The 21,374-nt window shown below is 43.1% G+C and overlaps 1 protein-coding gene across 1 annotated transcript in view; it reads left to right on the top strand.

Annotated features, from left to right (window-relative positions):
- btbd11b (BTB (POZ) domain containing 11b) overlaps positions 1-21,374 on the top strand; it is a 68,224-nt gene that overhangs the window by 22,783 nt on the left and 24,067 nt on the right.

Raw genomic sequence — 21,374 nt, 5'->3', positions numbered from 1 at the left:
GTGTATGTTCTCTTTATTACTACATGTTAAATGAGGAAATTGATCCCTGTCTCATATATATGCCCTAAATATGAAGCTGCAGCCAGAATATGACAAGCTCAGGTGGATTTAAAGACTGGAAACAGGGGGGAAAAACTGCTTTTTCCAAACCAGCACTCCTAAAACTCAAAACATAACATAATATATCTAATGGTTAATCAAACCAATGTTCAAAAAAGTCCAACTGTTAAATTATTCCTTTCAATTATTTATTTTCTCTAAACCAGCAGACTAACATTGGGTATGACATCCCTCCATAATATGACATCTCCAAAATGTATGAATACATGGAGAAATGGTAAATGACATCACATACATTGTGTATTTGACATTCAAACAATTCTCGTAAGTACCCATATTACAAATAAATAAATACAGAAATAATACAGCAGTATTTTAAACAACTGGATAACGTTCGTATTATGAAAATGCTCTTGATTGTACTTGTATGTATTTAAATGGAAAACATACAAAATACATTTAATCTACAGTAATTACAACAAATCAGATAAACAATGATACAAGTATATTGCCAGTTGTAATGATTATATATATATATATATATATATATTCATATATAATTGGGAGAAGGCACATTGCCTTTTTTTTTTTAAATTTCCCATCAACATTTTTAATTCTTCACAAAAGTGTTGAAAACTCCACAGTTGTATATACTTTACAGTCATGCCTCATGAAAAAGAAGTAGCAAGACGTCCTTCTTCACTGCTTATTTTAACTTATTATGCAATAATGATGAGAGACGTTTTAAACTGAGAAGTTGAAAAATCACCTGCTGAATCATCCTGTCTTCCACATCCGACGCCTGCAGGATATTTTCCCTTTTAAGTTTGAGTGTTTCTTCCTTTACGGCCTCGGACACCTGCAGGTCAGAAACCGAACACGCCTACAAAGAGAATCTGTGTGTAACCGCCTTTGAACTGGCTCTTTCTTCCCTCTGGTCGTTCACTGCGTTGCCTCTGCTCTGACGCTGCTATTGCTTACTTTCTTTATTTTTAATCTTTGCTAGTCTCCATATAGGAAACGCAGCCTGGCAGGTGTAGTAACGGGTGTCGCGTATCATTCTGCCTGCCTCGCCGGGAGAGTTCAGACAAACCACTCAATTAATATCGCAGATGAGACGTGCCAGGTCACAGAGGGGTCAGCCCTGCTCGTTAGCCTTCACTGTTAAATCTGAATAAGCTAAATTCTGTTATCTTTGGCACAACAGCAACATTAACATGGCGTCTTCTGCTAAAAAGGTTGGATTGATTTCAACAACGTGCAAACTGAATGACTTAGTGTTCACCGCTATTTACATGAAATGACAGATTTGTCCTCGGGTTTTGGAGTGGACATTTCTTTTTTGCTTTTTCTCAAGGTCTTTGGTGGGAGAAGGAGAAAGGAGTAAAAAAGAGAGGGAGGAACTGCACCCTGAAGTCCGCATGCTGTAGTCATTAGTTTGTGTGGTGGGGAGCTTTATTGCTTCCCACTTGTGTTAAGTCAATCCAACAATTTACTCTGCTGCCCTCGCTCCCTTTCCCCTGTCAGTTTCATGCGTGACTGTTATGTCTATGGACGTTTTCTGGTCAATCAGTGCAATGTTCTGGATGGGAGAGCCAGCGGCCCGTCAGCCCTCCGGTTGAGGCCGAGTGGGAGGAGCTCTATTCGTCTTTGAGCTCCTAGCTGAATGGCTGCCGGCCAGTGGCGAGGACGGCCTCCAGCTACTGATGTCATCCTGGTATCGACGCCCTTGGGATGTGAGCTCAGCTGTGGTTGTTTCTGTACAACAACATCCAAGACTTCCTTTGTTCCCCCGTGTGTCCTTACTTTAGCCTGTGTGTAGCCGCTGGGTGCTAAACATAAGCGGAGTTAAACGGGCGACAAAAGCCAAATGTACTGTAATGTGGCGGCTCTTTAAACACTGATTACAGGGGTTGACAACAAAAGGCCTATTTTTGGTGCTGCAGAAGTTGCTGACCTGGAGCTGGCGGCGAACGATTGTGTTTCACACGGTCCCGCGGGCCGCTCTGTCCAAAGGCAGAAACACGATCACGTTTTCCACCAACGGGCGTCAGTGCCTGCGCTTCAACCTTCAGATTGTATTTTTGTCTCTTCTGCATCCGGGGGGGGGGGGGTCACAAGGTCACGACAAGAGACAGCGGCTGAGTGACAGCCACGTCCAGACAGGTTTTCTCTGCGTAATATTTGATGACAGGCAAAGCGACTGTCGGTTCCTGGCCGCGGCGTCTCCGAATCTACTCGAGTCTATTGACTGTCCATCACTGTCTCCCTGGTTCTTATCGATTTGCTCCTTTGATTTTCGCACCCGGTTCTTCCTGCACTCAACTCATCACTCCCCGCTGCCTTTTTTTGTCACATCTGTCCTTTGATAATCCAGGCCTCTCATGGCTAGCCAGAAAATATTGCACGAGAGCGGGCACAGGGGACAATGTGCTTATTTCAGAGAAGTATGAAAGAAGGATGAAGAAACCTATAATTACAACTATAATGACTTGAATTCAAAAAGTGCTGGACATTAACATGCAGCACTCCGCGTCTCCGTTCACTCGGGCCAGTAGCTTTTCCTTTGATTGATGTTTTAATCCGAATTAATTTAGGGACTGTATGAAAATTATTGGTCTGGAGAGGTGGGTTGAATGTTATAATAAATTCATTAAAAGACCCTGCCCAGCATTTTAAAAACATTTTGGATCTTAGCCCCTCTCCCCTTAACAAAACGATGAATATTCTAACCACTTTCTATTTTCAAGTGAGTACAAACAGCTGCTTTGTGTTACTTGCATGCCGCAGTAGTTCCTCCTCATCCCCAGACTCTACTAAACCAAAATGTACAGACATGTGTATGATTCCGAGCAGATGAAGATAAAGCCTGTAAGTTATGAGCAGCCCGACCAAGTTATATGCGCCGATGAAAGATATATTGGCCAGATTATATATATATATTTGACTCCTCAAATATGGTTATCAAACCCTTATGTCAAGTCAGGTCAAGTTTTTGGAGAATGACGATGTATGAAAACGCAAATACAATCAAGTATCTCGAGAGCTTGCGTAATAATTATTTTTTACAAAAAACATGAATGGATATTTATTCTGCATTGTTGATTCTTGAAAATGAACTTATTCCTTTCTGTGAGATATGTAGTCGGAGGACTGTCCATTAAATCTTTCACTTGACGCTGAGCATCATAGGAGCATATTTGAAATTAAATATGGAAACAAAACCCATCTTTGTTGTGTGAACTGTTCGATTTGAAGATAAGGCCAGATTTACAATGATACAGGAATATATCTGGGATAAGAATATTTCCTTTTCTGCAGTAAAAAAACTAAATAAATACTCTCCCTTTGACCTCCCCTCCCCCCTCAAACAACTTTACCACAGTCCCTAACATTTCATGCATGTGAGGTAAAGCCCTGACCCTGCCAAGACTTTGTGTCGGACTCGCCCAACCACAGAGGACATGAGGGCATAGAAATCTGTGTAAGACTTTATATAAGTGTATGTGAACGTCACTGTACATATGTCGCAAAAATATCTAAGCAGCCCAGGATGTCTTGATGAATGTTGGAATCAAAGAGTCACTTTCATCCAGTCAGAGTGAATCAATGCCTACTGTAGTTTCACTGAGGCAACAGGAGAGAGAGAAACACCCACAGATCTTTTCCTTTCCTCATCAGCGCTTGTTCACACACCTCCACCCACCAAACCCCTCGTGGGGCCGTGGATGCAGTCAGATTGATTACCTGTCATTCAGGGTGGTTGCCATGTCCGATGGGAAGCTCAAAAGCTTCTTCAGCAGCAAACACAGAATGTAGCCTGGGTGTTATTTTCTGCTCACAGGGCCCAAGGTGCATGCTGCCTCGCATTGTGCCAGATAAAGCAAAGAAAATCCCCTCATTTCCCCGTGTGCAGTCTGAGCAGCGCAATGGCGACTCTCTCTGTGATTTTTCTCCTGCCTTCAGCCAGAGTGAATCAAAGGATCACCGACACCGTCACCGCAGGCAGGATATGAACGGCTTGCCAGACGTTCTTTGGCAAATCAAATCTCTCTGGCGAATGTAAAGTCCCCGCAGGGGCCGAGTGGCACCGGTGTGGCACAAGCTGCTTTACTGACATGAGTCCACGCCATTCTTTTTTCCATTCACACACTGGGAACGTCCTCTGAAAATCCTCTTCAGTCCTCATGGAGTCAATAAACCATTCGTCTGTAATTACTCCTCCGACTTCTGCTTCATTCATGACTCTCGTGCTTTGTATACAGGCCATTAAAGAAGTGTTTTAAAGATGAGAGAGACGCTCTGGTCTCTCGTTAATTCGTGGTACAATTGGAAAAACCGCAGTGCCCCCTCGCTTCATCTAAATTAACTTTATTGATCGTTTGAAGTGGACAACAGTCAGACAGATATTACCCAGACACCCTCCCATATCCCCACTGCTTTTAAAAGCTGAATCTTTAACTTTGTAATTGTTGTGCTGTATTTTTGTCAGCAAGTATTTACCGTTGTCCTCCATGGGTGTTTTGTTAATGCTCATTTCACCAAAAATCGATCCTAAATTAAACATAATTAAAATCGAATTTGCACAGAGTTTCAGGAACTTACGTTTGGCTTGTTTGGTTAAATGAAAAGCATTAATAAAACATTTGTGGGACACCAAAAAAAACATTTACCCTGAATGGCGTCACATCCATCATGTAAGATATAAGCGAGGGGCGAGAGAGAGAAGCTACGTTATAATTCCTGAAGGACAAGAGACAAACACACACACATACACACACACACACACACACACACACACTCGGGGAGTGCGGTGTGAACATTTTGCCTTTTAATGAGCATGAAAATGCATTTTACAAATCTTAAGTTTTAGCTTTGACATTAAAAATTGATGAGCCAGTGTGGAATTATTTAAATAAGACTTTTATTATTTATGATTTGAAGGAACTTGAGCATATTTACTTTTCTGTCTGCCCCGAGTTTGTCAAGTATGTTTTTTTTGGGAAACACTGAGTCGGCTGTTTTTGTTAAAACAAGTAAATATATTGACACGCTCTTCTACACAATGTGAAGGCAAATAATTCAAAGTACGGATAGTTTCCACCAGCGATGCGTGTCCAATCACTCAACCTTAATTCCGCTGCTCCTCCATGTCTGAGACGACAGCACAATGCTGTAAAATCAATCGGTTTCCATTTGTTGTCTTTGTTATGGTGTCGGACTGTTTATCGTGGCTAAATGGCAGCAAAATCAGTCTTTTCTTATTGGGTGCAGGGAAGTGTAAGACAGGGAAGAAAGGATCAATCAATGACTTAATTCTAAAAAATAATAGCTCTTTATTTGAACGCCAAGGAGCTCCTCGTTTTGGATGAGTGCACAATACTATTGTTAGCTGACAAGGGTTGCATCCAGCAACAACAAAAAAAAAGGCTTGATTTAGCTGTCCTTGTTCTTGTGCCATTCATCATTGCTGGGATTTAACAAAATGTGGGATTTAAATGTCAAAGAATAAAGAATGAACGTATGAATCTACCAGAGGCTGTCAGGCTCTAATCATTACTCTGTTAACCCGTCAGCACAGAGCATCAGTTACCAGTGGATATGGATTCCACATCCATATCTCTGTAAGGCAGTGATGGAACATATTTCAAGAAATGTACGAGTATTCCCACTTCCCATATTTTACTGTTCAACACTAAACTGCCTCTGATTTCAACTGCAGCATTGAAATTGAAATGAAAATCATTAATTTTTCAGTCTGACAGTGAAAAAAAATCATCGTTAGCTGTTGACAACAGCTGTTGAATTCATCCTCAGCGCAGACTTTTAAAGCTTTATGGACATCGTCATTAATCTCAGCTTGCATATCTTAAGAATAGTTCATCGTAAAAGACCCAAGATTTGGACAATATGTTAAATATCAAAAAACGAAACTTTAAATAAACGGGTTAACAGCGTCAGGGTTCTGCAAACTGAGTGCAGCTGCTTGTCACTTGCTCAATCAGTGCAGGTCACTTTAACAGACTGAGAAAGAAAAGCTGCAACCAGCATCACCACAGGCACAGTCCAACAGTCCAAACAGACATGTTTTAGTGAAGTGTTTGGGGGGGAATTACTCTAATTGATTCCACATTTATCGCCAGTCTATATGGAGCTCGGTAACAGTTGGCTGTATAAGCAAAATCGGCATTCCGGCACCTCTATAGTTAGTTATCATCTTAATTGGACCAAGCGACAGGGTGTGGAAAGCACATATCGTGGTTTTGTGGTGGGTGATGTGCTTCCTGGAATTGTATTGTCACCACAAGGTGGCCTGATCAAGATGCTTGAGATGACCAATCTTCATCTAAGTCTCTGCAAGGAAGTGGGAAAGTGTATTTTCTCAAAATGTTGGGATGTACCATTCAGGTTTGGTTCAGTCACCCGCAAAGCTGTTGTGGTTTGCACCCAATGTGCAAGAAATCCTAAACATGTCTAAAAATATCCTGTGCTATATATTTAAGGAAAAATAGCATATAGGCAAACATGCTGAGGTTCCTTTTGTAATGTCTCTCAAGAGAGGTTTTGCTTGTGGCTGTTTCCCTGCTCAGAGTGTCCCACTGCTGCCTCACACACATCATCTGCTCCGACTCCCACTCTGTCATTGACTACTACTCTTAATGTCCACTGCAGCATCCTGTAGCCATTCAGCTTTCACTCAAACCCCGCTGCTCCACCTCTGCTACTCACTAAGCATTTCCCTTTCACATGCCTCATCTGCTGTTTCCTCCCATCACGCCGCAAGCTCCTCAGCATACACATCCTGCTGCGCTTTCCGACCACAACACCGAGTCTGGCAGCAACAAACACAATCCCATTTCCCCCCCTGGCCACCGACCAGCCCCAAAAACTGCCTCGCCTCTCTCCACCTTCATGAAAAAGTAATATCTCACTTCTTGTGAGCTAACCAATTAATTTGAGTCTTTCCCTCTCAGTGTGTTGCTGCTCACGGTTTGGTCTCTAGGCATTCTGGGAAACAAAATGCAGTAAGAACAGGCACAGTCCTGTTCTGTTTTACCTTTCCACTGTGATTTGGGGGGTTAGTGTTGATGGTAGCACATCATGGCGGACAGGTTGGCCTTCATATCCCACAACTCCCGGCCCTTTCTGTTTTCCTTTGACCTTCCAGCACATGTATCTGTGATTTCTGATTTGATGAAACATTACATTTAAAGACAACAGTGATTGCGTCTACTTGGATAGCAATAAAACAATGTATTCTGAATTATTATATCAATTTCGTTTGATGATGTTTCCATGAGTTGCTAAAAGAATATTATATTCCTATTCCTAAAATGTTGATATCTTAGTTAGCTAAGCTTGGTATCAGAGGGATAGTTCACACAAAAATGAAAATTCTCTTATTATCTGCTCAGCACTGTGCCGATAGGGGTGGGTGAACAAAACACTTTTGGAATTTCAGGGTTAAACAGTGTTGCAGCCAAATCCAAAACAATTGAAGTAGCTGGTGACCACTTCTTAAACTGTAAAAAAAACAACAGAAACAACTCAAATACAATGCCTCCATACTGATGTGGTGTCATCAAAGTGTCTGGACTCCCCGACAGTTCTCACGAGGGAAATTATTTTATTTTCATGTGGTTTGAAGTCACTTAACGATGGTGGTGGTGTAGCCGCTAAAGCCAAGGTTGTTATTCAATATAATGGGCAGAATGAGAGCTAGTGTGTTCATCCTCCAACAAGAATCATCCCCCAGATGAGGACAGGGCCAAGAAAAAGTGTCTATGGTCCTCACAACTATTTTTAATATTAATCATATCACCTTGATGGAAGCAGGCGACGCTGGAGGAGGTGGAAGAAGAGTTTTCTGAGTCAGGACTTGAGAACAAGCTCCGGTTGGTGAGGTTAGCGTTAGTACAACAAAGCACACCATCTATCACCAAGGCACAGCTTTACATATGGTAATTGAATTGGAATCATCGAGTGCCTTTTTCATCTTAACACCACTGAAAACACATTACACTACAAGTCACATTAACCTATTCATAAATGCCTCTATATGCAGCTCTTTCCCATCACACATCACTCATGGTCTGAGTTCAGCACCTTGCACAAGGACACTCGCTGCATGTCACAGGCATTCTGGTAAGTGGACGAACCCGCTCTACCTCCTGCGCCACAGCGGCTCCTTACATCCAGATTGATTGATGAGATGATGAGTGTGATTCCAAGTAAAAACGAGTGTGTGACGGAAAGAGGTAGAGCATCAATGTTACAATACAATAGAGAGAGAGGGAGAGAGAGAGAGAGAGGGAGAAAGCGAGGGAGAGAGAGCTAGGAGAACACAAAGGGGAAGGGATGAAGGATGAGATGATTTTATGGAAGATCAATGTTATCAGAAGACAGAATCCACTTTCACTGCAGTGAGTGACACAGTCAATAGCAACAAACACAACAACAACAACAACTGTTGAATATTGGCCTGCAGCTCCTTCCGGCAGTTTCGATGCTTCTTGATGTTTATAATCGAATCATCACATCAACTATTTGAGAGTTTGTTTGATTTTGGATGGAAAGAGGAGGAGAGCGGCAGACGGATTCAATATCAGAGAGAAGTACTTTCCACTTCAGAGATGAAGAAGAGGAAAGCATCAGACGCGGAGATTGTACAGTTTGTCATCCTTCAGATTTGTCAGAGTTCAAACGGAGCTGAAGCTACAAGACCAGTGTTTGTCAACTCTCATAACTGCAACATACGATCTAACATATGACTTCATCAACAATAAAACTCAGGATTTCTCTAAAGGGGTTTTTACTCCTGCTGCTGAAATTACATATAATTCAGTAAAGTGCACTCCTCCGTCATCAGGATCCATTAAGTTTTCCCTGGGAAATTGCAGAAAATGTCACAATGAACAACCTCATCTCATCTTGCAATTATAAAGACAGTGATAAAGAAAAAAATTCTGGATCCGCCCCAGATTTACTGGGCTCTTCTGTGGCCGTCGTCCAACAGAAATGCATTCTGTCGTTTTTTGTGTAATCCTGCTGACCAACAAACCTTACACAACCTTTTGGAAGAGCTTGTGTGCTCTTATATTCCATTTTCCTCTTTATCATAGGGTGAACATCATAAGATTTCCGGGCTAAACCACCGATGTGTTCTGGTCCTGACTGCGCCTCTGGCCCCCTGACATATTTAACGTCTGTGTCACTGTCATTCATCCTTCACTCTGACATGGCAGGGGCAAGGAGAGCCTCGTACAGCGCTGCTTGGATAACAGAAAGGCAGGTGATGTGACATGGCATGGAGTGATTCATACGGACGACCACCGCACTCTGGAATCGTCGTACGTGAAAGGAGTCAAAGGACGATTAGCGACCTTGTGTGCAGACACGAGGCAGAAAGACACATCAGTGCTCGTGGAGGCAGCGCTCAAGCTCTGGGGCACTTCATCGCCGCGGCACGCTTTACTGTCACACGCGCGGTAATACCGAAACACACACCAGAGGGTCACTCGTGAGCACAGTCAGTGCATTGTTGGAGTGAATTAAAAGAAAATAAGTGTCCGTTGGTCGAGCGGGGGGGTGGGGGGTAACTCTGATGTTGGGTCTGATTGGAGCTGAGTGTGTTTTGGAAAAACTTCAGAAGGCAGATTTGAGCTCAAGGCCTCAGGTTGTCTATTCATGCTCATACACTCCATCGAGACCTTGGCTGTAAAACCCCACGGCGTCAAAGTCAGAGTTATATAATTCACACGAGTGAATATCGTGAAAACAGAAGAGACGACACTTGATGCCTTCAGGGCACAAAGTAACGCAAACAGAGAAAATCAATTAAGGAGCTTGTTTCTTGCGAAGAAAAGCGGCGATGAGACGTAAACGAGGAGTGGATGGTAGGTTCAGTACAAATCCCACTAACACCAGCATGGAGACCTTTACCACCAGTGTGTTGACGGCACGATGTTAAAGCGTCACCGGCCTGTGGGTCTGTCTGCTGGACTCACGACTCATAAGTCTGGCACAAGGCTTATAAGTCCATGAATCCTTATTTAATTTGCCCGCTCAGTGCAATTCATAACCACTTGGTTTTTGTTCAATAGCAGTCGGCTAGTCATGCACTGAATAATGTCACTGGCATCCTTCTCCTAATCTTCACTGAACCTCTCTGGCCTGAAGCCAGTCCGAGGAGAGAAATGAGGAGAACAGAACCTCCGGAAAACCAGTTAACACGACGCCCATTTGAGATCAGGGACTGATGTACTTTGTGCGTGTGTGCTTCATTCACACAGAACGAGCAAAACCGGGAATGAGCAGCCAACCATCTGGTTAGTGGACGACCCGCTCTACCTCCTGAGCCGTAGCCTCCCACCAGTGTTGATACTGTTGAGATTTGAACACACATGGACGAACGTCACAGAATTCCACGAGAACAGCTTCTATTTTCAAAACCATAACATTGCTTCTGTAAAAATGTTCTCAATTCAGAGTCAGACTTTCTCATTTGACTTGCCAGCGCTGGCTTCCCAGCCCACATGCATTAAGCTGTGCACATGAAGTCCCCCAGTCGACCAAGCAGAAAGACAACTTGTGCCTGCCGCGGACGGGATGGGACGGGGAGGGGGGGGGGGCTCCACCATTCCGAGGGCAGCCTGGGACTTGGCCACCATTAATTACCACTAATGAGCTGAGCATGAGTGACCTGATGAGGATGGACTGCGCGTCCCCTGCGTGGAGCAGAGAGAGAGAGATGTGATGCAGCGTTGTGATGGGACATGTGGGGATTGTGGCGGCGCTGGTTAGAGGGGTGAAGCAGCCAGAGATTCATTTTGATGGTTAAGTTGAAAATAAACACGATGAAGAAGAAGTGCTAATTTATCTTGATTTATCGTGCGGGATTAAGTCGCTCAGAGACGTTGATCCAGACACTGTTTCAGTTCAGAGCAAACTCTTGAGTTCGGGGTCAGAAATAAAGGACACAGTTTGACTTGTGCACTTTATTTGTGTCTCTGAAAGACTTCAGTCTCCATGTTTTTCTGGTTTAGACTTGTAAGTGAACCCCGCCTCAGGAACTGAGCTGAGTTGAACACTGAACTTGGCCATTTCCACAATAGCTCCCTTTTTGCATTTATACTACTGGCATGCACGGTTTGAATCTCACAACTCTGAAGCGGGAACAGAGTTACAAAAAAAAAAAAAAACGGGGCACTTTGTGTGTGTGCAGCGTGTACAACGCAAAGATGTGTCTGTGTGTGTGTGTTGTTGTTGTGTGTGTGTGTGTGTGTGTGTGTGTGTGTGTGTGTGTGTGTGCATACTCCATGTGTTTGGATTTGAAGTGGCTGCTCTCTGCCAGCCTCCTCCGCCCTCCTTGCCTCTCACAGCAGAGCCAGTGTGCCTGAGGTGGAGGCTGGGAAAACATGTGGGGGGGGAACCCGAAGGAGCTGCAGGGAGACCCAGCCTACCTGCAGCTGACTGCAGTCAGTCAGCGCGGGGCAGACGTCCAAAAATACGATACCTTCAATATTTTCTTTGGCTCGATTTGTGTGTTTCCTTAAAGGGGATGCACGGTTGGCGCGCAGGCTGTGACAGTTTGAACCTGAAATAACAAATCCCGCTGTGGGAACGTGGGCCAGTCCGATAACTTGCGCTTGTTTCTGTTTGGGATGCATGAGGCTGTTTCTGCCTCCTGAGGGCGAGAGGACATGTTTCTTCTCAAAGACAGACTTGATTTAGTGGGTGATATTTGCAAACTGCTCAATTACAGCTTGGCCAGTTTTCACCCTCAAGCATTAGTGTAATCGTTCATACACAAGACTCAACAAAGGGCACATTGTTTGTTTTTTTTGTCCGACTTCCAACATATAATAAGCATTACATATGAGGTCCCCGGGGCTCCTCCCCTGAGGTTTGAAGCATTGTTCAGAATTGATCACATTTCCGATATGGACGCTCTTACATTATCAAAGCGAGGGCCGCTTGGAGGAGGCCCCCGAACAGCAAGGGTCCTTCCCCCGGAGGAGGGGTCGGTGCTGGAGGGGAGGGAAGCAACAGGGAGCGGCACACAGCCCCAGGCCTCATCACTCTCTGCCAGGCATGGCCCACTTCCAGTCGGTGTCTGTGCGACACGCGGCCACTTTGCAAAGTCAGAATGATAGATTACACGAGGTGAGTTAAACAATTACGGAGCGACGGGGAGCTCGATGCCGCTTGAATCACCGACCTCTCATCAGAAGCAGCTCAGGGAGGAGCGATGAATCATCACTCACGGAAAAAAAACAAAGTTTGAGCTTTTTTATTGACGTTAATGATGACAATATTATGGGAAGGTGTGTTTTTTTTTTTGACTGTTAAGAGTCACCGCTTGGATTACCTCCATCCATTATCAACCCCGCTCGTCCTCTGGGGGGGAGAGGCGGGGACAGGCCGCCACGTAGGAGACGTACAGATCACACAATATAGAGTCTCCACTCTATGTCCAGCAATCGAGACTTGGGTATATACACCAATATAATACAAAAAAACCTACACAGGTAAATCCACACACACTTGAATTCATCACTGTGAATTTCCTTCGGGATTAATAAAGTCTTATTTCATCGTGTTTTCATTCTGTTCCTTATGAACTAGAGGCAAAAGGAGAGAGAGAGAGAGAGAGAGAGAGAGTGAGAAATATTCATAGTTTTCCACTGTGCAGGGCGTTATCATGCAGGTGGCTGATAACTGACTTTCTCCTGCCCACTGTGAATACAACAAACCAGTGTTTAGAAAGTAGAGGAGAAAGGAGAGAGAGGTGCCCGACATGATTCTGCAGTGACGCACGGTGCAGCGGGGGTCAGGCCCGGTCTGCCAGGTTGGCAGCAGTTATCAGATTAGTTCCACCAGTTTGCAGACACGGGACTCCAGGGAGGAGCCGAGGGAAAGAGGGGATGTGTTCTGTGGCCAACGGTTTTGATACTCGTTGGATATTATGATGCACACGGGCGCGTATGTGTCATTGTGTGTGTAACATCTGAAAAGAAATAATAAATAAATGTAGTAACACATGGACGTGTGAATGAACATTTCATGAACACTTTCATGTCCTGTGTTCATCTGAGGTTTGTGTATTATCTTATTAATGCTATGTGAATAAGAGCAAAACCACGAGGAAGACATTGAAATTGAAACATTTCAAAACTTCAACGACAATGAAAATACATGTGAATTGAAAATCTATGTGATGAATGAATAAGATTTATTTATTTATTTTAACAACCACGATAGACCAGTGTTTCATAATTGTCCTTGTGTTACATTCATCATTCACAGCAACAATTTAAAATTAAAGGAATTTTTAGAGAGGAAGCAACACAAATATTTAAATAATAACAATTATTTAAGCGATTTCAAATGTTAAGGAATCAAGATTGGAATTTATGAATTTATGTATGAATTTTGTAATAGTTTATAAAAAAAATTAAATTAAATTAGTTATTCTACAGTGAGAGGGTTAATTCCTTTAAATACTCTGGTGTGAGTCCCTCATAATTTCAAGCCGCATATTCAGAGCTTGGTAAACTAACTACCTTCAAACTAAGGTTCTATTTTTTAAAGTGTTTTATCTTTCAATGTGAATAAGAGACTTGCCGCCTCGTTCTTACTGGTGCTGGACTGGTGGGAGCTTTGTACGCCGCTGCTCAGACATTGCATTTGATCGATACAGCCGACCACGCTGCCCTTCGTCTCAGCACTAACTGCAAAGCCTTGACTCATCACTGTGAGCTTCACTCTGCAACACGCTGGCACTCACACTGGCTTCACTTTGTATACAAGGCAACTCTTGGGCTGCTTCATTCCAGTCTCTGCTCTCATAGCACCCAGAAGAGTGATGGACTGTGTATCCTGTGGTCAACAGACTTTGACATGAGGTCTGTACCAACAATTTGGGAAAGGGCACTCTATCGATGTAAAACGATGCTATTTGGTTTCATGGAATGCTTTTAAACCCATTTTTAAAGACAAGGAAATTGAATCGCTGGGATGTGGACGTTTATGACCGTTTGGTTTGTTTCTCATCATTTTCGTTTTATGTTGTAATTCTGATCGTCTTGGTTCTTACTGTTAGTTTGTTTGTGTTGCTGCCTGTCTTGGCCAGGACTCCCTTGAAAGAGAGGTTTTTAATCTCAACAGGACTTTTCCTGTTCAGATAGAGGTTAAATTGAATAAAAACACATCCTCCACTGAACAGGCTGTGATTTACAAACGCTGGTGTCAGTGTGCGTCATTGCTCTGAACATCCAGGACTTTCTAAATATTTCCCCAAGAATACTTTGAATAATCCTGTTTTCCATGATTTCATTGCATAATTACTCAAAAAGTACTGAACCAAATTTAATTTAATTTCTTGGAAGGGCGAGGCATGATGAAAGGAAGAACAAATTACATTTTCATGTGGATTTGGATAAATGGGTGGATCACTGTCTTCAACAGGGCAACACCGGGCCTTGGCCTTGGCTACCTTTTAAGTTGTAAAGTGAATCATGTGCATTTAAAACTGACATGTGGTCAATGCTAGAGCAATGATCTGGGGACAGCAGCAGCAGCAGCAGAGTTATGCAGAGTCTGCACAGATCCAGGGTTGCAGAAATTTGCAGTGCAGAAATATGTTTTCAATAGCACACAGTCAGACTGAGTCACACACACTGGTCCAGTTGCAGGAGCCACCGTTCACACAGGCAGACAGAGAGCGGGAGGATTTACCGTCTTATTTACTTTGCGCGTTGCTTCATATTTATGTTGCTGACTTTTCACTCGGCTTAAAAGCTCCCAGTGTTTGCAAGCAGCCCGATGTGATGTCACCGCTGTGAAATATCCCCCTGCAGCAAACCTCATTTTATGTCATTAGTCATATCCTTTAATTTCTCCAATGCCCTCAGTGCTAAATGAGCAATTACTTCAGAACATGGCTGTATTAAGGTGGGCTGCTCTGTCTGTTTCAGGGGCGTTTTCCTATTTTTTGTAACTCACGGCAAAACTTGACTTTCCTGAAATGTGACAGACTGCACAAATCCACCAACCCCCCCCCCCCCCCCCACCCCCACCAACCCTTCTTCCCCATATCAGATTATATGAGATAATTGTGAAGGAGAAAATAGTGTAGCGCTGCTTTTGAAGACACTCCCCAGAAGCCTGTGCGGAGGTAGTGCACGGTGAGCCGAGAGATTACGGCTCAGTGGCTTCAGATTTATCCCTGCTGCTGGTGATTGCCGGCATTGTCTGGAAAGCGTCCTGGGGGGGGGGGGGGGGCGTGCGACTCGTGGATGTTACGCTCAGACTTATTACCCTTGATGGAAGAAACGAGATGAAAAGAAAGAAATAATAGTGGGAGAGTTGGTACCTTCGGGTTGGAAAAACACACGGCCTGCAGGGGGAGGCTGGTTTCCCTCTGATTGGAGACAATTGTGTAATCCTGGTTGTCACCCGTCACAAGTACTCCGTCTGTGTGTGTGTGTGTGTGTGTGTGTGTGTGTGTGTGTGTGTGTGTGTGTGTGTGTGTGTGTTTTCGCTTGACTTATTCACATCTGTCTCATGTTTGGTTTTAGTTGATCCAGTAGAGACTTGTCCACAGTCTCTCTCTTTCCTTTCTTTCTTTTTCCTCATTAGAAAGTTGATGTTAACTGATGTGAAAATTAAAGGAACAATCCATGATTTCAGTACAGAAAATTTAATATACCAGAAGTATTCAAACTTTACATGAAGATGGACGAAGTGTTGAGATCACTACCCGTTGCCCTGGCTGCACTTGAGGTTGTTAACCACGTCTCCTCCATGTTAGTGGATGTGACATGGACCAAACTAAAAAGTCAACCATCATATACATTTTTCTTCAATGATATTTTGTCAATTTAGGTCGTTCTTAACATTTTGGTTTATATTCAAGCGTTGTTTCTTCTGGTAAGTTTGGTTTCAAGTAGTGATTTGATGCTTTAAAAATGGGGGAAGTGTTATGATTGACAGTCTGACCCTTTATAAACAGCCTTTGTTTCACACATAAAGTTGAAGAAGTTTTTGCTGAAAAAAGGTCAACACTCTTATTTTGTTGCAATTATATTTCTTCCAAAACATTTTTTGCTGTTGCAGAGAAACAAGTTTTAATTGACAGGGTTAATTGGTGACCCCCCTTCCTCATAACTTTTGTCTAGTTTCTCCTTTGTTAATACAGAAATATTGATAAGCACAACTTTTACACAATTCATCTCGATTCTGGAGCTTTCAGATGGCCGAGTCGTTTGAACCGTCGGCACAAGCAGCCGGTGCCTCAGCGTCCGTTTCTTAAAAGCGTAGATGTCCTGACGCCCGAGCCCTTGGTCTTGGCCGGTGTTACACCCCTGCTCAATCCGCTGTTTGAAACTGTGGGTGGCCTCATGAGCTCATATTCAACCCGTAAATGTAGAGTTTTACAACTTCGGTGATAAATGTGATTTTATAAGCAGCATTAATGTATTTCATCAAAGAACAGTCGTACAATGTAGTTTACGGCTCAAAATTCACATTCAAGTGTGACTTAATATTAGAGTGTGCGTGTGTGTGTTCATGTGTTTCTGGTTGATGCAGTTTTCTCATGCACATCTCCCTCTTTAGTTTCCTTAATTAAACGGGCATTTGCACGTGTACATGTATTTTCTCACTGGAGTCAGTCTTCCTTTATGCCCGTGTGCCAGGACTAACCCTTTAAAAGACTCGTGGCTACCTTCAAACCTACTGTGGTCACCTGAGAACCCAAACGCTGACTGTGCCTCTGGAGATTTAAAATCCACCCAGGTACACAAACACTGGCCCTGACGAACACAGTGTCACATTCACGCCTCTGCAGCTCAACATGGCCAAGATTAATCAGAGTGAATAAAGCAGCCATTTAGAGCAGGGAAGGCATTACAACACACACGTTTCCCTCTTTCCATCTCGCTGTGTTGCCCTCTATGATCACTCGCCGGTATACAGTACATATGGCAGCCATCTGGCCTGGCAGCATAGAGCCGGAGTGGGGAAGCACTACTGTGATGCATGTACAGTAACAACATGATTAACCCTTTAGAGCCACGATGGTGCTCTGCTATCACATTTGCATAAAGCTTTTTGATGCATTCGTCATCCCCCCTCACCTTCTCTTTCTTTAACTCTTTCTTATCAATGACCAACACTCTGGTCTGATCTCACTTCTCATTCATCCGGCTTCACTGCACAGCTCTGACTCCGCTGCATCTTATCTGCCTGTGAAACCCGATGCCAGAGTTTCTGCAGAATCTGCAGTATGTTTAGGGAAGTGCTCTCTGCTCTCCGTGTCGCATCCAAAATAGATTTAAGTGCCGGGTAGGAGCCACATCGAGGTCAGCGCTGCTGCCCCACTGCTCCAGTCAACCCTGGGACACGGAAGAATAGAAACTACAACAGTCTGCCCTCTGACAGACAGACCCAAAGAAAAACAAGAATGACACTCAGTGGAGCGCATACCTCTGGCAGCAGTCCCCTTTGGAAACCATGTTTAAATCTGCAAGCTCCGGATTTTTGTTTAGATCTGTGTGACCAATTTTGAAATTGCTCACACTTGTTGATAACAGTCCCATTAGTATGTCTGATAGTTTTCATAATGATCCATGAATTATTCTCTGGGAAACCTGTTTTCCTTTGTCCAAATTTGTGCTAAAATGTTGTGGTACTATTTTGGACATGGGTGAAAACATTGTAATGTTTGTTTATCAGATACAGTATTTGTGTCATTTAATCTCCGAAAAGATGATGGCACATGATTTCAATACCACAGTTCTTTCCTTTTAATTAAAAAAAAATTGGACTACGCAGAATTAAATATCACTTCAAAGCAATATTAGATATTTAAGGTATATGTGTTCTGACTATACTCCTGTATCGTAGCTTAGCTTAGCACAACGACACAGCTAATAAAGTTTAAACATAAAATTAGCTTTGATGTTAGGCCTTTAGCCCTTTTGCAAAGTGTAATTTTGTATTCTTTTTTGCATCATGGTCTTGGACTTAGTGGATAAACTGGTGACAATGTGGTGGTCAAGGTCACTTTGACCTCAGAACACACATTTTGGACAATAAATCAAGAATACATTCACTTATTATAACAAAAATACACCAAATACATTTCATTATATTCAAAGTCCTCACCACATATGTTGAGTGAGACGCAGACATGGATTTGAGGAGTAACCGGTTTAGGATGTAAGTCTAGTTGACCATGCACTGGATCTCTTCAGTGCAGCTGCCTATCACAGAATATGACTAAGGTGCATTCAGTGACATCTTAATGGCCGGACTCATTACTTCTTCTCCAGTGACAGCATCTTGCCTGGAGCCTCCTCTCCTCTCTCTCTGCTCTGTGACACTGAATAGCTGCCATATGGCAAACAGGACTGGTCCACTTAAAGAGAGGCAGGTGCCCGATATCAAGTCAAACCATTATGCATCAACAAAGCAATAACCAACTGTTTAATCATTACAATTATGGACATGGAATCAAGTTCAAACAATTTGTGACCTGACATTTCATTTCCTGGTGCAGTGACAATCATGAGGAAGATACAGAGGACAAGTGTTGTCATGACACACACGCACACAGACACACAGGGGGAGCAGCTATAGTGGCTGGCTGGCATGTAAGAGCTCCATCAGTTCCTCCCTGAGGGCAGACAGGGGCTTGCATTAGGACGCGGAGAGCCAGTGATTCACCTTCCCTCAGTCCACGCTGAGAGCATCCGGCCCTCTGCTGTCAGCTGCTTGTTCCCCTGAACCAAGGTTAAGGAGCTGAGCAGATTAAAGCTCAAGTGCAACAGTGAGGGGGTTTTATTCATATGTATATTCTGCAATAGATTAATTCATAAGCAGATATTTAGACACAGTATAGGAAGGATGCTGGTGACACTAACAGCACCATCAACCGCTCTGTCACGCCGTGTTCCTGTTGGAGCTCGGCGCTCTGAATGACGTCACACACCAAACAATCAGATAACGTTAACCATCAAGGCAGTGTAAGCAGAACCAGTTCATAATAACGCGTCACGTGGCATTTCACTCATGGAGGTAAGCTCTCATGCACAAGAGCAGCACAATTTTATTATATCAACCAGGGAGGTCGTGTTTTTAACAGATTACACAAAAAAACATTTGCACAAAAATCGTTGGAAGGATGACGAATGGGTTGATGGGAGAACCCATTGAATATTTTGATGTGGATCTGGATCAGGGGTCGCATCCAGGAGTTTTTCTTTCTTTCTTTAACATAGAGTGAGATTGGGCCTTTTTCAACATTCTCACTGAGAGGCACTCTTCATGTAACCACATCTCAGGGACTAAGTGGAATTTCTTGCAGCTTGGTTGAATTGAAGGGGATTGTTGTTTTCTACTGAGTCATTTTAGTACACAAAAAATGTATGGTGTGATTATTTACAACTCTGCTTTAAAATAAATGTCTGGCTTGGCTCTCCTCCTGTGATCTATTTGGTGCACAAATGGTAGATTATGCATTGTTCAATACGAAACAATATTGATATTAACTAATAATAAGGATTTTTCCCGACTGCTTAACCACTTGTTAGCATCATCTTGTTGTTTCTGAGCTATGCAGCACACAGAAGCTTTATCCACGGTTGTGTCCTAAGATAAAGTTTTAAGATAAAGTGTAGATTAGATCAAATAGTTTTTCTATGTTTGTTTAGACCTTTTCTACAAGAATCAGATCCTATATCTTCATTCTGACGATTCTGTATAATTACTAGATTGATAGATTAGATACTGTGGAAAAGAATATAGACAAATAAATGAATGAAACCTGTTGAAGGTGAAGACCGGGCCAAGTTTAAAGCGACAGAGACCTTTTTAATCCTTTATCCAGTTATAAAGATGATGGCGCCCGCCGTGCAATATTTTGCCAAATCCCACCTGGGGGGTCTTTAGAGTGTTCACATCAAAAGAGGTGGCTCATGAATTCTGTGGTCACGCTCCTAACGTGCTATTTACTCTGGTGTATAATTGTTTGAGAAGAAAGGGGGTTGAAGGAAGGTGCCAGCGTTGCCCCCCCCCCCCCCCACACTGCTTTAAATGGTTTTAATGGGTTTCCTGGAGGTTGCATAAAAGAAATAGAGGAGGTGTTTGAGAGTAATCCCTGCTGACGAGGTCCTGCAGACACAGAAACAGAAAGTTTCTTTTCTTCATATAGTTGAGCCGGTTGGCTTCTCTGGAGCTTTGGCTGGAAAACTGAAGCAGGACACCTGACACCGGAGCAGGAGGTGTCTCTTTGTTCCCGGCTGGAGCTGGTTGTCAGACCTAAACAATGATGCAGGAGATGGGGCCGCGGCCGCTGCTCTGCTGGCAGCTGCTGTGCAGGTTTATAAGCAGAATAACTGTGACTTATTATCGAGAAACCTATTTCCAGATGTCTCTGGCACGCTGTTTTTTTATTGGTCACAAAAGCCGAGTTTAATCCCAAGCACGCCATTTAAATCAGCACATTAAAAGAAGTGTGGGTTTTATTTTCAAAGGAAGTGTTACATACTAATTAACCACATTTCTCTATGAGCTTAACTTAAATAGAGATTTGAACATGATATTTCAGTTTTTACACAAGGCAAAGCCAAAACACACTTCACTTGACGAAGGGAAAAACCGCATCTGTGCATCATGCTTTCCCAAATTTATATAGATCTAATAATATAGAGAATAATATAACTTTTCTGATCTGGGCGCACGGAACTTTAAGATGATGAAACTTCCACCAATTTACTAACCAAAGTCTGTTCAGTGGTTTGAGGAGCGCTACTACACACGTACATCTAGAATTGCGACAATTACTACCTGTGAGTTCTGCTCCTCGTGTCTTCACTGGGTTTTCTTCTCCTTTGCTTAACGACATGAAGACTGGGTAAAGTTAATCTGAGACTCATGCCCAGTATCAGCTGAGATTGGCGCCAACTCTCCCCTGCGACCGTCAAGAGATACATGGTACTTCCCCAAAGTTATGGCAAACAGTACAAAATAAAAGAAACTTTGGAGAAGTCTTTGTTTGATGCATTTTATCCAACTCAAAAAGTTGCACAACCCTCCATTCAGCCAGAAGGAAGTAACACAACCCTCCCTGCTTTCTGAAACTCTGCCAATAACTTTCATACAGTCCTTTACTTTCAACTTCCTCTGGTCTCATTAGGGAAAATTGAAATGAATCGCTCTATAAGAAGAATGAGGAATGTCACCTCTGCCACAGGCGGCATGTGCGTTAAATTAGCAGCACATTAAGTGAGTAGAGCCATTAAAAGCAA

Source organism: Platichthys flesus, chromosome 6, assembly GCF_949316205.1.
Source record: "Platichthys flesus chromosome 6, fPlaFle2.1, whole genome shotgun sequence".
Classification (NCBI taxonomy): Eukaryota; Metazoa; Chordata; class Actinopteri; order Pleuronectiformes; family Pleuronectidae; genus Platichthys; species Platichthys flesus.
The sequence above is the reverse complement of the archived record's forward strand: the minus strand, read 5'-3'. Positions and strand labels throughout refer to the sequence as shown.